General features: G+C 38.6%; 1 protein-coding gene across 2 annotated transcripts in view; it reads left to right on the plus strand.

The window, feature by feature from the left end:
• EYS (eyes shut homolog) overlaps window positions 1-17545 on the plus strand; it is a 2056951-nt gene that overhangs the window by 1869016 nt on the left and 170390 nt on the right. The window lies entirely within an intron of this gene.

Raw genomic sequence — 17545 nt, forward strand, 5'->3', positions numbered from 1 at the left:
TGCTATGAAATGGATGAGCCTTGAAGCCTTGAAAACATGCTAAGTGAAAAAAGCCAGACATAGACACAAAAGGCCACATGTTGCATTCCATTTATATGAAATATCCATACTAGGTAAATCCATAGAAACAGAAAGCAGATTAGTGATCGCAGAGGACAGGAGCCAGCGGGAAATGATGAGTGACTGCTTAATGGGCATGGTGTTCCCTTTGGGGTGTTAAAAATATTCTAGAACTAGATAGTGGTGATGGTTGCACAACAATGTGAATGTACTAAATGCCACTGAACTATACACTTTAGAATGGTTTAAACAGCGAATTTTGTGGTACGTGTATTTTACCACAGATGCAAAAGAGGCCTTTCTAATTTGTCTGGTTTGACTCATACAAAAATTTCTTTCAGATCTAGATTTTGTGAGTCCCTGAAGCTTTGCAATTTGGAGAGGCTGCTAAGAAAAATAATTCAGAATAGCAAATACAAAATACCTGTTGCTTCTCCAAGCAAAACCTATGCAAGTGAAGGACCCTGAGGCTCGTCCTTCCATGGCTTCATGACAGACACCTCTCAGTTCCTTCCCCAAGAACTGCAGAGAGGAGAGTCCCATTCTCTGGCCTAAGTTCCCAGTTAATACTTGCTCATCTTCCCAGAGGTGATTTGGAAGGTCACCATTTTCTACAGCATTGAATCGATTTTGAAAGACTTCCCCTATTATCCAGGATGAGGAGCCGAAGGCCTGACACTGCTTTCCCACGCTGAGTGTGCATGCTTCCGGCTATATTGAACCCTAACCTTTGTTTAAATTGCTAATCTTGGGAGCTATCAGGCATGGGTACATTGCTATATCATCAGTTGCTAAGTCATAACAAGGGTCATTATAGTGTGAAGATAGAAAAAAAAAGGTTGGATAAGTCAAAGTAAGAATCTATTAAGATGAATATGAGAAATAAATGTATCAGGCTGAGTTACTGGAAACAACTCAGGTCAAGGAGTCATTCATAGGAAACGCAAGCTGCACATCCTTTACTACTCCAAGAGCATGAAGCAAGGACAGTTGAGACACAGAGCCCCAGCCAAGCAGAAAAAAGAGCTGAGCCTCGCAGGCCCACTTCTGGCTGCCACGACTACAAATGGAGCTCTTCATGTATTTAAGACACTGCATGAGAAAAGCTATAGAAAAATAAACAGTGGATAAGACTGGAGCAACGCTAGTCAATCTTTGCCTTAAAGTAAGCTTTTGGCAGGAGGAAGGCTATATGTAGAAAAGGCTATATGTAGAAAATTGAGGGTTATAAATAAAGATGTTTGTATAATTTCACCTTTTCAGAACATCTTAGATTCTACCTACAGTCTTTTGTGTGTCCTTCTCACACAGTGAGACTAAATTGGAGGCATTGACCATGTCCATTTTCTAATCTGCCTCACCTGATAGCTATTTCTGCACAAGAGGATACCTCCTGTCTGCGTTCCATCAATATCTATTGAGGAAGACTACATCCAGGGTCCTGTTCTATGTACTGAATAAAACAGACAAAACATCCCTGCTTTCATGGAGCTTACATTCTAGTGGTAGAAAAGAAAGCATAAATTAGTAAGTTATGAGGAGGTTGTAAGTGTAGCGGGGTAGGGGGACTAGGGTAAAGGGAAGGAGAAGTGTTTTCACAAGGCAGAGTAGCAAGGGAAGAGTACTCCATTTGACATAGGTTCAGGTTAGGCCTCATTGCCACCAAAGATTATTAGATAGATAAACTAGAAAAACAATGAAGTTAAGTACCTAAGTGCCATTTCAGTCTATATTCCCTAACCAATTTTATTCTTACAAATTTCCCTTTCCATAACTATCACATCAGTCAGGTCTAACTCATTCCTTTCCTTTACATATTGTGTTTATTTCTACTCTATGCTTTTGCTCACGTTGTTTCTCAACTCCCTGAATCTCCAGCTTGATGACCCTCCTACCCCTTACATGTATTAGTGTGAAGGATATTTTTTCTTCCTCACAAGCTCAGATTCCACTCCCAGCTTAGATTCCATCTTTGATCAATATGTTCATTCTTCCATATAACCTCAAATCTGCATTTCTTTCTCCTCCACTGCACCTACACCTGAAAAGCTGACCTAGTCTGGCAAAAAAACATATGACTGTGATAACTGGTTGCACATTAAATTCATAATTATCAGCTTCTGATGGATCCTTAGTGCACCTCCAAAATCTTAAATTTCCCAAAGCTATTCACTCTTTTCTTCTCCTAGGTGACATTCAGTACTTCTCCTTTCTCCTCTAACACTTAGCACCTCCTCCCCTACTTCATGCTTAGCCAATTACCCTGGTATACAAAATCAGAAGAGAGCTTCCAACAAACCTCCATAAGCAACCTGCATCTTTATTCATATACTGTTACCTCCCATGCCCCTCTTTCAGTAAATTCTTGCTGTATTGCCGTTTTTATGCCTTATTCTACGGTCAATATTTTTAGCATACTATTTGAATTCCTTTTTGGATTTTTTATATTCTTTTGTATTATTTTCTTAGTGTTTTTTAGGGATTACAATGTGCATCTTAATTTACCACAATCTATTTCAGAATACTAATGTAATTCCAATAAAAATTATAAACTTTTTTATAGCTTTTTTCCTCCTAACCTTTGCATTATTATCATACATAATATACATTTATATGTTGTAACCCAAAAAATACAATGTTATAATTACTGCTTTATACAATTTTATTTTCTCTTAAAGAAGTTTAAAGATGAAATGAGAAAAAATATAGATCCCTTTGTTTGCTGCACATTTACCATTTCCAGTACACTTGTTTCTTCCTGAGGACTTAAGTTACCAGCCTGAAAGAATTCCTTTAATATTTCTACTAACAAGAAATTCTCAGTCTTTATTTATCTATAATGTCTTTATTTCACTTTGATTTTGAAAAATAGTTTTGCTGGGCATAAAATTCTGATTGACAATCAGAATTTTTTTTGGTTTGGTTTTTTCAGCAATGTGAATACAAGTTGACTATCCCTAATCTAAAAATCCAAGGGCTAGGCGCGGTGGCTCATGCTTGTAATCCCAGCACTTTGGGAGGCCAAGACAGGAAGATCATTTGAGGCCAGGAGTTCAAAACCAGCCTGGCCAACCTGGTGAAACCCCATCTCTACTAAACAATATAAAAATTAGCCAAGTGTGGTGGTGGGTACCTGTAATCCTAGCTGCTTGGAAGGGTGAGGCAGAAGGATCACTCAAACCAGGGAGGCAGAATTTGCAGTGAGCCAAGATTGTGCCACTGCACTCCAACCTGGGCAACAGAGTGAGACTCTGTCTCAATTAAATAATAAATAAACAAATAAAAATCCAAAATCTGAAATGCTTCAAAATCTGAAACTTATTTTGGATTCTGGTTTTTGGATTAGGGATGCTGAACAGTAAGTCTAATGAAAATATTCCAAAGTTCAAAAAATCCAAAATTTGAAATAGTTCAGGTCACAAGCATGTCGGATAAGGGATATTCAACTTGTATCTTATTCCAGTGCTGACTGGCTTCCATTATCTCTAATGAGAAGTTAGCTATTAGTAATATTTGTTCCCTGTATTTGAAGAGTTGGCTTTCTCTTGCTGCTTTCAAGGTTTTCTCTTTGGATTTAGCTTTCAACAGTGACTACTGTGTGTCTAGTTGTAGATAATTTTGTGTTTATTCTAACTAGGGTTCATTAAACTTCTTGGATTTGTAAAGTTATATTCTTCATACAATTTGAAAAGTTTTTAGCCACTTTTTCTTCAGAAAGTTCTAAGCGCCTTCATTTGCTCTCCTTGGCGCATTACACATATGTCTATATAGTTCATATTATCCTATACATCTCGAACAGTATGTTTATTTCACTTCCATCTTTTTTCATTCTATTCTTCAGTTTAGAAGAGCTCTATCTTCACACTTATTGACTATTTCTTCTAACATCTCAGTTTCTGTTGAAGCCCTCTGGTGCCTTTTTTATTTGTCTTTGTAGATTTCAACTACAGAATTTCCATTTGATTCTCTATTTTTAAAATAATTTCCAACTCTTCATTGGGGTTTTATATTCACTAAGTGGTTGCCATCACAATTTTCTTTAGTTATTTGGACATACTTATAATAGCTGCTTTCGACTGTTTGTATGCTATATCTAATATCTGAGGACACTCAGTGATAATTTCTACTGATGACTTCTGTAGTCTAAATATGTATCACAGGTTGTTTCTTTGCAGGTCTCATACCTTTTTTTGTTGAGTACTGGCCTTTTTATATGATATATTGTAGCAACTCTGAATTCTATTTTCCACCTCAGGGTTGTTGTTTTCTTCCATTTGTTTAGTAAACTTGCCTAAATTTATGAAGTCTGTCTCCTCCAGAATGTGCAGCTACCAATATCTTTGTTCAGTTGTTATTTTATTTTTAAGCTTGCCTTCCTGTAGGTCATTCCTGTATTTGTATAGTTTATCATTCAGCAAAGAAAAAAAAATCAGAGCTTTCACTCCAACACCTCAAGCCAATAAGCCTTCCATTTTCTGCTGATGGATCTGTGTATGAATGTGAAGCACATTAAAACTTTACATAATTTTTCACTCTTTCCCTGCTTGTAACTCCTCACCAAGTTCTCCGATATCTCCTCTGCACCTATGTGCAGGTTCTGTCAGCTGGGGAGAGGTGAGTGACCTGGGACTTCTGTAAGCTCTGCTGTGCATGTGCACGGCCTCAATCCTTAAGAGCTGTTTGAGTTCTAAATATATGGGAAAGTTGTGTGCTATTTTTAAAAAGCTGAATGTTCTTGTTTACTATTAAGAGAAATTAAGTGTAATTTGATTTCTTTTAGACTTCACACCCCCTCCCCCATTGTACTTATTTTCTGGTAGATAATGAGGGTTATTATAAAGCAAGGGCATTTCCCAACAAGGCACCCCCAAAATTCTATATATTTTAATATACCTAACACGAACTTCTACTAATGCATTTGTTATTGCATTTTTATTGTTATTATCCTGTGCTAAGAATAAATAAGTAAATAATACCTGCAGGCTGTTCAATGTCATTAAAAAAGATTGTGTTTTTTAATAGCCATACTAGAAAGAAGTAGCAGGTAAAAAAAAAATCTAAACAGGTTTGATTTCATAGGAAGGTACAAAGCAAACCGTAGCTCTACCTAATTATTTTCCAATTACTGCACTAAGGAAAAAAACGCCATCAATTGACAATAGGTAAATGAGTAGGTGTTCTTTCACTGAAAAATAGTCTTACAAACCTATGCTATAAATGTGGGTTTCAGCCAAAATTAACAAAAAGGCTACTCCTCTTTCCTTTGTTACCTAATATCTTCCCTTTACTTCTTAAGGAATCTATTTATTCAACAAACATTCATCAAGCACCTGGCAGGGGCAAAACACTCTGCTATAAATATTCTTGATATATAGAGCATATGAGTCAGCATCTGTCCTAACAGACCTTACAGTTGAGCAAGGGAGAGGCATGAGTAAACCTAAAATGAGGGTGTACTATGCTCAGTGCTGTGAGAAAGAAATGTTACCTGGAAGGATCAAAGAATGCTCTCCAGAAGAGGCAGCCTGAATGAATCCTGAGGCATAAACAGGAATTGGCCCAGCCTTTGAAGACGGGACACAGTGTTCTGGGTACAGGCAAAATTGTGGCATTAGTCGGGGAACAGTAAGTAGTTTACTAGCTGCAGTATGGGATTTGGAAGGAGTTATGAAAAAGAAAGTTAAAAATGAAGGCAGATTCATATCATAAAGTACCTTATATCCCAAGCCAAATGTTTGGCATCATTTCCACTCTGACTGGAAATCTCTGCTAGATTTTAGAAAGGAGAGTGACATTTGACGCCCTGCCTGCCCCAACCCTGTGTCTTGAGGATCTAGTTGCGGATATCTTCTTCATTAACTCAACATGTTGTGAAGATACTCAGAAAAAAACTAGCCACAGATTTTGCTAATTCTCAGAAAACAGGGTGAAGGGAAGTACATTAATAGGCAGTATGAGTCTGGTAGGGACCTTGAGTTATCTTCATGTTTAGAGGTTAAAGGTACTTGTTTGAAATTTAATTATCAATTAATCATTCCAGAATTGTCTACTCTCTAAGAACCAGTGTCAGTCAATAAATGTAATAATCTGCACTCTCTTTTTTTCCATTTTAGCTGTTTTCAGCTTAACCTTTAGGCAGGTCATAGCTGCTTTTACTTGACATTTATTAACCTTTTATAAAGTAATTATTAGTAGGAATACAGAGCAGCCTGGTTGTGACTGCATGTTTATTCATTTCGTTTGAACAAAATTTGCACTTATTCTTCATAATGATGCACTAAAAACTCATTGCTTCTTAATCTGACTAGTCTATTTATTGGAAAAATGATTCCATCAATATATACTTAAAATGCTATTAATTTAATCTTGCTTTTTTTCTCTGAGGTTTAGTACTAAGATAGTTATGACTCTTCACATTAATTTGATTCATCATTCGAGTGATATTTGAGTTCAGCTAAAATAAAATCACCATATTAGTAATCTTTCCTTGATGAAAGTTGTGTGTGATATAAATTTCTGCGTTAATTCTTCTTTTATAGATTAAGAATAAACACTATCAAGAATTTGGAAAAAGGTTGTTTAAAAATTATATCTTTAGAAGAATACTATCCCTGATTTTTAAAATTTCAAAATACTCATTTTTTATTTTATTTTATTTTTATTATTATTATTATTATTTTGAGATGGAATCTCGCTCTTTTGCTCAGGCTGGAGTGCAGTGGCACGTTCTTGGCTCACAGCAACCTCCGCCTCCCGGGTTCAAAAGATTCTCCTGCCTCAGCCTCCTGAGTAGCTGGGATTACAGACATGCACCACCACGCCCAGCTACATTTTTTTTTGTATTTTTCATAGAAATGGGGTTTCACCATGTTGGTCAGGCTGGTCTCGATCTCCTGACTTCGTGACCCGCCCGCCTCAGCCTCCCAAAGTGCTGGGATTACAGGAGTGACCCATCACGCCCGGCCAATACTCAAAATATTTTTATGCAGAACTGCTGTGATTTAGTTAGGAAAAAAACCAAATATCTCTACAGAAATCATTATTAGGGACAAGATGTTTGGCCCAGCATGGTAACATGACTCGAAAATGATGTAATTGCCAAATATTTTTAAGTCTACTTCAGAAAAGTCTCTTAAACTCAAGATTCGTCTTGGTGCTACTGCCACAGTCACAGTGTAAACTCTCCTCAGGTTTCATGAGTGATAATCTTATTAATGTCTCTGCTTCCAGTTGCCTCATCTCCCTCAGAAACAAAGGTGATGATTCCACTTCCCTGCTTTACAATCTCTGCCGGCTCCTTATTCATTGCTGGGAAATGCAAAAACACCATACCCTGGTGTATAGACCTGCAAGCCATAACCAACCTGTCATATAAACTCTACTCCCAAGTTTTCAAAGTCAAGGCCAGTTTCCTATTTGTCTTTTTACCTGAACCAGATGGCCCAGTGCAGAAACACAGTAAGGCCTTGTATGAGTTTCCTGTCGTTGCTATAACAAATTACCACAAACTTAGTGACTTAAAACAACAGATATGGCTTCACTCACAGTTCTGACACCAGGAGTCCAAAATTAGTTTCACTGCGGTGAAACCAAAGATAGCTCATTGTACACTCATTCCAGAGGCTGTCAGTGAGAATCCATATCTTGCCTCTTCAGTTTCTGGTGGCTGCCAGCATTCCTTACTTGTGGATGCATCACTCCAATCTCTATCTCTGTGGTCACATTGCTATCTCTTCTTCAGTCTAGGTAATTTCTCTGTCTCTCCCTTACAAGGATCCTTGTAATAGCATTCAGAGGGCACCCAGATAATCCAAAATATAGTCTCCCCATCTCAAGATTTTTAACTTAATCACAACTGCAAACACAGATAACATTGACAAGTTCCAGGGTTTAGGAGCTGGTATCTTTGAAGACCATTGTTCAGCCTACTACATGCCTCAATACATGTTTTGGATAAATTCAGTAACATCTTTGGCCTTAAGCTAGTTCACGTATTCAATAAACTTGTCATTGAAGGTAATTGGAAGGATATACACTAAACTCTTAACAGATCATCTGTGGTGAGTGGAATACAGATGAGGAGGAAAGGAGAGATCACAACATCAGTACTTACTGCTTTATGTATACTTCTGCATATTGTAATCATTTATAATATGTTTTTGCATTATGAAAAATAACTAAGCAATAGCAGCTTTATTCATAATTTCTAAAACTTGGAAACAGTAAAATATACTTCAGTAGGTGAATAAACTGTGGTACATCCAGATAATAGAATGGAAAAGGAAATGACCTATTGAGACATGAAAAAAATAGAGGAATCATAAATACATATTACTAAATGAAAGAAGCCCATTTGAAAAGGCTACATACTGCATGACTTCAACGATACGACTTTTGGAAGAAGGCAAAACTATGGAGATGATGAAAAGATCAGTGATTGCCAGAGGAGAGCAGGGAGGAATGGATGAACAGGCAGAGCACAGAGAATTTTGAGGGCAGAGAAAATATTCTGCATGAATGGTGCATATATGTCATTCTGTATTTGTCAAAACACATAGAATGTACAACACCAAGAGGAAGCATGAATGTAAGATATGGATTTGGGAGTTATAAAGATGTGTCAGTGTAGCTTCATCAATTGTAACCCATGTACCGCTCTGGGATGGAATGTTGATAGTGAGGAAGGCTGTACGTGTGTGGGGACAGGAGGTATATGGGAACTCTGTACTTCCCGCTCTATTTTGCTGTGAACATAAAATTGCTCTGAAAAATAAAATCTACTAAAAAATAACTAAGCAAACAGGTACATGCCTTGAATACATAAAAATTAGTTACACAAAATAATCTGAGGGGCACATAAATAAGTCCAACCTGAAAACAAATAATTCAGTGCATTGTAATATATGTAATGAGGAAACTGCTTACACAATACAGTGGAATTAAATCTTGGTACTCAAGAGATAGATCCAGAAAGGACATAGAGATTTGGAACTCATAGGCAATAGGAGATGGTTGGAGTTATGAAAATCATACGAACAATTTAAAAAATCATTGGAGACTAATATTTCAGCCCAAGTGTTTCTGGTCTTTGAAGAAATTTACAACATAGTCAGACAGACAGATACCATATTCCAATAATGTGGTAAACACTAATATTAAAATATTCACAAAGTATTTTTTCAGTAATAGAAACATTTAGCCCAAGTTCATTGAAGTTCTGTCAAGCTTATAAAAAGCTTTCTGGAAAAAAAAACAACAAATCATAATCGCAACGATTAAATAAGAATTGTCCACATAAATTAGAGGAAGATTTGGAGAAAGAGTGTATTAAGCGGAGGAAGAGTTCAGCGAATAAGGACAGACGTGTGGGTGGGAACGAGGACTACATATGGCTTAGTATTTCACTGAAGGAAGAATTAAGTGCTTGGTTTCAGGTAGCAATATATGAGGTTAAATAGTTTGTAAGGCAAGCAAGGGACACCATATTTTACTCCGTATGTGATGAGGTGGTTGGAAGATCTATCTTACTGAAAGATGCCATGTAGACCAAAAGCAGAATAGGATTATGACCAGAATAGGTAAAACCCAACATTAATCTTAAAATTATCCACAGAGTACACAAATTTCATAGAATGACTAGCACAGGTTGACCACTTATGTTCTAAAGTTATTGCTTTTTAACAGAGAATTTAGTTTCTGATTCCAACTCTGCTAACTAGCTGTGATAATTTCATAGTTCTCAGTTATTTTATCTCTAAAATAAAACAAGTGTTAAATGATTTTTATGTCTCCTGAAATCCAAAATGCCAATTCAATGATTATTGCCTCCATTTTCTCTTACATTGTACAGTAATTAATACTATATTATAGTAGTTGGATACAATTTTAGCTGATTTAACAACTGAAAAAAATGAAATCATTGAGATTGTGGAAAAGGATGCTATCTAAATGTTAAATAGGCTATATCATCAAATATTTATATACAATGCCTCCATTCTTTTTTTTTTAATTGCTCACAAGTACATGTTTAATGAAAGGCATGACAGTGAGGGTGAGGCCATGGGGGGTGACCCAGAGCAGAATAAGGGCTCGGTGGGCCTCAGGGACTTGAGTTAGGTGCAGCTAGAAAGCTGTCCACAGAAGACGGCCAGGCAAGTCTCAATGGCCCTGTCTTAGTACAGCCAACATGGACACATCAGATGCTGTATTAGTTTTCTGCGGCTGCTATAAAAATGTACCACAAACTGAGTGGCTTAAAATAACAGGATTTGGCCAGGTGCAGTGGCTCAGGCCTGTAATCCCAGCACTTTGGGAGGCCGAGGTGGCCGGATCACGAAGTCAGGAGATCGAGACCGTCCTGGCTAACGTGGTGAAACCCCGTCTCTACTAAAAATAATAATAAAAAAAATTAGCTAGGCATGGTGGCGGGCCCTTGTAGTGCCAGCTGCATGGGAGGCTGAGGCAGGGGAATCACTTGAATCCAGGAGGCGGAGGTTGCAGTGAGCGGAGATCGTGCCACTGCACTCCAGCCTGGGTGACAGAGTGAGACTCCATCTCAAAAAATAAATAAATAAATAAAAAATAAAACAGATTTTATGCCCTCCCAGTTCTGGAGGTCAGAAATGTAAAATCAAAAGGTGTTGCCAGAGCCATCCTCTGTGTGAAGGCTCCAGGGGAGGATCCTTCCTCGTCTCTTCCAGCTTCTCGTGGCTGCTGGCATCCTCAGTGTTCCTTGACTCCTAGTTGCATCACTCCAGTTTCTGCCTCTGTCTTCACATGGACGTCTCTGTGTGTCTGCGTCTGTCTGTCTGAAGTTCCCTCTTCTTACAAGGATACCAGTCATATTGGATTTAACGCCCACCCTAATCCAGGATGGTCTCATCCTGACTTGATTACATCTATAAAAACCTTGTTTCCCCAGAAGGTCACAGTTACAGGTTCTGGGTGGATATACATTTTGGGGGATAATATTCAATCTTGTCTAGACCCCAAATGCACCCTGTGCCAGGGAAAAGTGGGGGCTCTTTTTTAAAGAAAGTTTGCTTTCTTAAACTCAGAATATTACAACCCTTCCACAGTTTAGCAAGGGCTCTAGGCAGATGGGAAGGGTGATGGTCTTGCTGTTTCCCCTCACACAGGCAGGTCTCTCAGAAGTCCAAATGCTTAAGCCCCCTCTCAACCCAGGAAACTAGAGTTCTCACCACTTTTTAAAGATCTCCAGGAAAGGGGATACACAACTTATATTCTTAGTGGACAGGAGAAGTTCCAAATTTCAAATAGAATTTATCAAATCAAACCCCTGTCTGAGCTGTGTCAGCTGAGTAGGGCATAAAAACATCTGCTCTGAATTTTAGCTCTGAAGATAACTTTAAAGCTTGGACTGATGACTCCCCTTTTTCACTGTTTTTATTACTATTATTATTGGACTTTAAGTTCTGGGATACATGTGCAGAACATGCAAGTTATATAGGTATACATGTGCCATGGTGGTTTGCTGCACCCATCAATCCGTCATCTACATTAGGTATTTTTCTTAATGCTATCCCTCTCCTTGCCCCCCAACCACCAACAGGCCCTGGTATGTGATGTTCCCCTCCCTGTGCCCATATGTTCTCATTGTTCAACTCCCACTTATGAGTGAGAACATGAGGGTTTGGTTTTCTGTTCCTGTGTTAGTTTGCTAAGAATGATGGTTTCCAGACTCATCCTTGTCCCTGCGCAGGACATGAACTCATCCTTTTTTATGGCTGCGCAGTATTTCATGGTGTATATGTGCCACATTTTCTTTATCCATTCTAACATTTGTGGGCATTTGGGTTGGTTCCAAGTCTTTGCCATTGTGATTAGTGATGCAAGCAACATATGTGTGCATGTGTCTTTACAGTAAAATGATTTATAATCCTTTGGGTATATACCCAGTATTAGGATTGCTGGGTCAAATGGCATTTCTAGTTCTAGATCCTTGAGGAATCGCCACACTGTCTTCCACAAGGCTAAACTAATTTACCCTCCCACCAACAGTGTAAAAGTGTTCCTATTTCTCCACATCCTCTCCAATATCTGTTGGTTCCTGACTTTTTAATGATCATCATTCTAATTGGTGTGAGGTGGTATCTCATTGTGGTTTTGATTTGTATTTCTTTAATGAGCAGTGATGAGCTTTTTTTCATATGCTTGTTGGCTGCATAAATGTCTTCTTTTGAAAAGTGTCTGTTCATATCCTTTGCCTACTTTTTGATGGAGCTGTTGGTTTTTTTCTCGTAAATTTGTTTAAGTTCCTTATGGATTCTGGATATTAACCCTTTGTCAGGTGGATAGATTGCAAAATTTTTCTCTCATTCTGTAGGTTGCCTGTTCACTCTGACGATAGTTTCTTTTGCTGTACAGAAGCTCTTTAGTTTAATTTTTTTTTTTTTTTTTTTTTTGTCCATTTTGGCTTTTGTTACAATTGCTTTTGGTGTTTCAGTCATGAAGTCTTTGCCCATGCCTATGTCCTGAATGGTATTGCCTAGGTTTTCTTCTAGGGTTTTCATGGTTTTAGGTCTTATGTTTAAATGGTTAATTCATTTTGAGTTGATTTTTGTATAAGGTTTAAGGAAGGGGTCCAGTTTCAGTTTTCTGCATATGACTAGCCAGTTTTCCCAACACCATTTATTAAATAAGGAATCGTTTCCCCATTGCTTGTTTTTGGCAGGTTTGTCAAATATCAGATGGTTGTAGATGTGTGGTGGTATTTCTGAGGCCTCTGTTCTGTTCCATTGGCCTATATATGTGTTTTGGTACCAGTACCATGCTGTTTTGGTTACTGTAGCCTTGTAGATTAATTTGAAGTCAGGTAGTGTGATGCCTCCAGCTTTGTTCTTTTGGCTTAGGATTATCTTGGCTATATGGGCTCTTTTTTTGGTTCCATATGAAATTTAAAGTAGGTTTTTCTAATTCTGTGAAGAAAGTCAATGGTAGCTTGATGGGAATAGCATCAAATTTATAAATTAATTTGGGCAGTATGCCCATTTTCACAACATTGATTCCTCCTGTCCGTGAGCATGGAATGTTTTTCCACTTGTTTGTGTTCTCTCTTATTTCCTTGAGCAGTGGTTTGTAGTTCTCCTTGAAGAAGTCCTTCACATCCCTTGTAAGTTGTATCGATAGGAATTTTATTCTGTTTGTACCAATTGTAAATGTGAGTTTGCTCGTGGTTTGGCTCTCTGTTTGTCTATTATTGGTGTATAGGAATGCTTGTGATTTTTGCACATTGATTTTGTATCCTGAGATTTTGCTGAAGTTGCTTATCAGCTTAAGGAGATTTTGGGCTGAGACAATGGAGTTTTTTAAATATACAATCATGTCATCTGCAAACAGAGGCAATTTGAATTCTCTCTTCCTATTTGAATACCCTTTATTTTGTTCTCCTGATTCCCCTGACCAGAACTTCCAATAGTATGTAGAAATGGCATGGTGAAAGACAGCATCCTTGTCTTGTGCCAATTTTCAAAGGGAATGCTACCAGCTTTTGCCCATTCAGTATGATTGGCCATGGGTTTGTCATAAATACTCTTATTATTTTGAGATATGTTCCATCAATACCTAGTATATTGAGTGTTTTTAGCATGAAGTGGTGTTGAATTTTAATGAAGGCCTTTTCTGCATCTATTGAGATAATCATATGGTTTTTTTTTGTTGGTTCTGTTTATGTGATGGATTACGTTTGTTGATTTGCGTATGTTGAACCAGCCTTGCCTCCCAGAGATGAAGTTGACTTGATTGTGGTGGATAAGCTTTGTAATGTGCTGCTGGATTTAGTTTGCTAGTATTTTATGGAGGATTTTTGCATTGATGTTCATCAGGGATATTGGCCTGAAATGATCTTTTTTTGCTGTGTCTCTGCCAGGCTTTGGTATCAGGATGATGCTGGCCTCATAAAATGAGTTAGGGTGGAGACCCTCTTCTTCTATTGTTTAGAATAGGTTAAGAAGGAATGGTACCAGCTCCTTTTTGTACCTCTGGTAGAATTCGGCTGTGAATTCATCTGGTCCTGGGTACTTTTTTGTCGGTAGGCTATTAATTACTGCCTCAGTTTCAGAACTTGTTATTGGTCTATTCAGGGATTTGACTTCTTCCTTGTTTAGTCTTGGGAGGCTGTATGTGTCCAGGAATTTATCCATTTTTTCTAGATTTTCTAGTTTATTTGTGCAGAGGTGTTTATAGTATTCTCTGATGGTAGTGTGTATTTCTGTGGGATCAGTGGTGGTTTCCCCTCTATCATTTTTTATTGTGTCTATTTGATTATTTTCTCTCTTCTTAGTCTGGCTTGTGGTCTATTTTGTTAATGTTTTCAAAAAACCAGCTCCTGGATTCATTGATTTTTTGAAGGGTTTTTCATGCCTCTATCTCCTTCAAGTTCTGCTCTGATCTTAGTTATTTCTTGTCTTCTGCTAGTTTTGAATGTGTTTGCTCTTGCTTCTCTAGTTCTTTTAATTCTGATGTTAGGGTGTCGATTTTAGATACTTCTCGCTTTCTCCTGTGGGCATTTAGTGCTATAAATTTCCCTCTAAACACTTCTTTAGCTGTGTCCCAGAGATTCTGGTACAGTATGTCTTTATTCTCATTGGTTTCAAATAACTTATTTATTTCTGCCTTAATTTTGTTATTTACCCAGTAGTCATTCAGGAGAAGGTTGTTCAGTTTCCATGTGGTTGTGTGGTTTTGAGTGAGTTTCTTAATCTTGAGTTCTAATTTGATTGCACTGTGGTCTGAAAGACTGTTTGTTATGATTTCCATTCTTTTGCATTTACTGAGGAGTATTTTACTTCCAATTATGTGGTCAATTTTAGAATAAGTGCTATGTAGTGCTGAGAAGAATGTATACTGTGTTGATTTGGGGTGGAGAGTTCTGTAGACATCTATTAGGTCCGCTTGTTCCAGAACTGAGTTCACGTCCTGAATATCCTTGTTAATTTTCTGTCTCATTGATCTGTCTAATATTGACAGTGGGCTATTATTGTGTGGGAAACTAAGTATCTTTGTAGGTCTCTAGAAACTTGCTTTATGAATCTGGGTGCTCTTGTATTGGGTGCATATATATTTAGGATAGTTAGCTCTTCTTGTTGCGTTGTTTCCTTTACCATTATGTAATGCCCTTTATCTTTTTTGATCTTTGTTGGTTTAAAGTCTGTTTTATCAGAGACTAGGATTGTAACCCCTGCTTTTTTTTTTTTATCTGCTTGGTAAATCTGCCTCCATCCTTTTATTTTGAGCCTATGTGTGACTTTGTATGTGAGATGGGTCTCCTGAATACAGCAGACTGAGAAATCTTGACTTTTTTTGCAATTTGCAAGTCTGTGCCTTTTAACTGGGGCATTTAGCCCATTTACATTTAATGTTAATATTGTTATGTATTAATTTGATCCTGTCATTATGATGCTAGCTAGTTATTTTGCCCATTAGTTGATGCAGTTTCTTCATAGTGTTGATGGTCTTTACATTTTGGTTTGTTTCTGCTGTGGCTGGTACCAGTTTTTCTTTTTCTATATTTAATGCTTTCTTCAGGAGCTCTTGTAAGGCAGACCTAGTGGTGACAAAATCCTTCAGCATTTGCTTGTCTGTAAGGGATTTTATTTCTCCTTCACTTATGAAGCATAGTTTGGCTGGATATGAAATTCTAGGTTGAAAATTCTTTTCTTTAAGAATGATGAATATTGACACCCACTCTCTTCTGGTTTCCAGAGTTTCTGCAGATATCAGCTTTTAGTTTAATGGGCTCTCCTTTGTGGCTTCCTTGACCTTTCTCTCTGGCTCCCCTTAACATCTTTTACCTTATTTCTACCTTGGTGAATCTGGCGATTATGTGTCTTGGGGTTGCTCTTCTTCGTGGTGTTCTCTGTATTTCCTGAATTTGAATGTTGGCCTGTCTTGCTAGGTTGGGGAAGTTCTCCTGGATAATATTCTGAAGTGTGTTTTCCAACTTGGTTCCCTTCTCCCCATCACTTTCAGGTACACCAATCAAATGTAGGTTTGGTCTTTTCACATAGTCCCATATTTCTTGGAGGCCTTGTTTATTCCTTTCCATTCTTTTCTCTCTAATCTTTTCTTCACACTTTATTTCATTAAGTTGATCTTCAATCTCTGATATCCTTTTTTCCACTTGATCGATTTGGCTATTCATACTTGTGTATGCTTCATGAAGTTTGCATGCTATGTTTTTCAGCTCCATCAGGTCATTTATGTTCTTCTCTAAACTGGTTACTCTAGTTTGAAATTTCTCTAACCTTTTATCAAGGTTCTTAGCTTTCTTGCATTGGATTAGAACATGCTCCTTTAGCTCAGAGGAGTTTTTTATTACCCACCTTCTGAGGCCTACCTCTGTCAATTCGTCAAACTCATTCTCCGTCCAGTTTTGTTCCCTTGCTTACACAAAGTTGTGATCCTTTGGAGGAGAAGAGGCATTCTGGCTTTTGGAATTTTTAGCCTTTTTACGCTGGTTTACCACATCTTCATGGATTTATCTACCTTTGGTCTTTGCTGTTGGTGAACTTTGGATGGAGTTTTTGCATGGTCATCCTTTTTGTCGATGTTGATGCTATTGCTTTCTGTTTGTTAGTTTTCCTTCTACCAGTCTGGCCTCTCTTCAGCAGGTCTGCTGGAGTTTGCTGGGGGTCCACTCCAGATCTTGTTTGCCTGGGTATCAACAGTGAAGGCTGCACAACAGCAAAGATTGCTGCCTGATCCTTCCTCTGGAAGCTTCACCCCAGAGGGGCACCTGCCAGATGCCAGACAGGGCTCTCTTGTATGAGGTGTGTGTCGACCCCTGCTGGGAGGTGTCTCCCTTTCAGGAGGCACAGGGGTCAAGGACCAATTTGAGGAGGCAGTCTGTCCCTTAGCAGAGCTTGAGCACTGTGCTGGGAGATCTGCTGCTCTCTTCAGAGCTGGCAGGCAGGAATGTATAAGTCTGCTGAAGCTGCGCCCACATCTGCCCCTTCCCCCAGTGCTCTGTCCCAGGGAGATGGGAGTTTTATCTATAAGCTCCTGACTGGGGCTGCTGCCTTTCTTTCAGAGATGCCCTGCCCAGAGAGGAGGTATCTAGAGAGGCAGTCTGACTATAGTTTCTTTGAGGCACTGCAGTGGGCTCCACCCAGTTTGAACTTCCAGGAGGCTTTGTTTACACTGTGAGGGGAAAACTCAAGCCTCAGTAATGGCAAATGCCCCTCCCCCCCCCCCCGCCGCCAAGCTCTAGTATCCGAGGTCGACTTCAGACTGCTGTGATGCCAGCAAGAATTTCAAGCCAGTGAAATTTCAAGAATTTCAAGCCAGTGCTGGGCTCCATGGGGGTGAGATCCGCTGAGCAAGACCACTTGGCTCCCTGGCTTCAGCCCCCTTTCCAGGGGAGTGAATGGTTCTGTCTCATTGGGGTTCCAGGTACCACTGGGCTATGAAAAAAAACTTCTGCATCTAGCTTAGTGGCTGCCCAAATGGCTGCCCAGTTTTGTGC

The sequence above is a fragment of the Hylobates moloch genome, unplaced genomic scaffold (assembly GCF_009828535.3).
Source record: "Hylobates moloch isolate HMO894 unplaced genomic scaffold, HMol_V3 SCAFFOLD_2, whole genome shotgun sequence".
Classification (NCBI taxonomy): Eukaryota; Metazoa; Chordata; class Mammalia; order Primates; family Hylobatidae; genus Hylobates; species Hylobates moloch.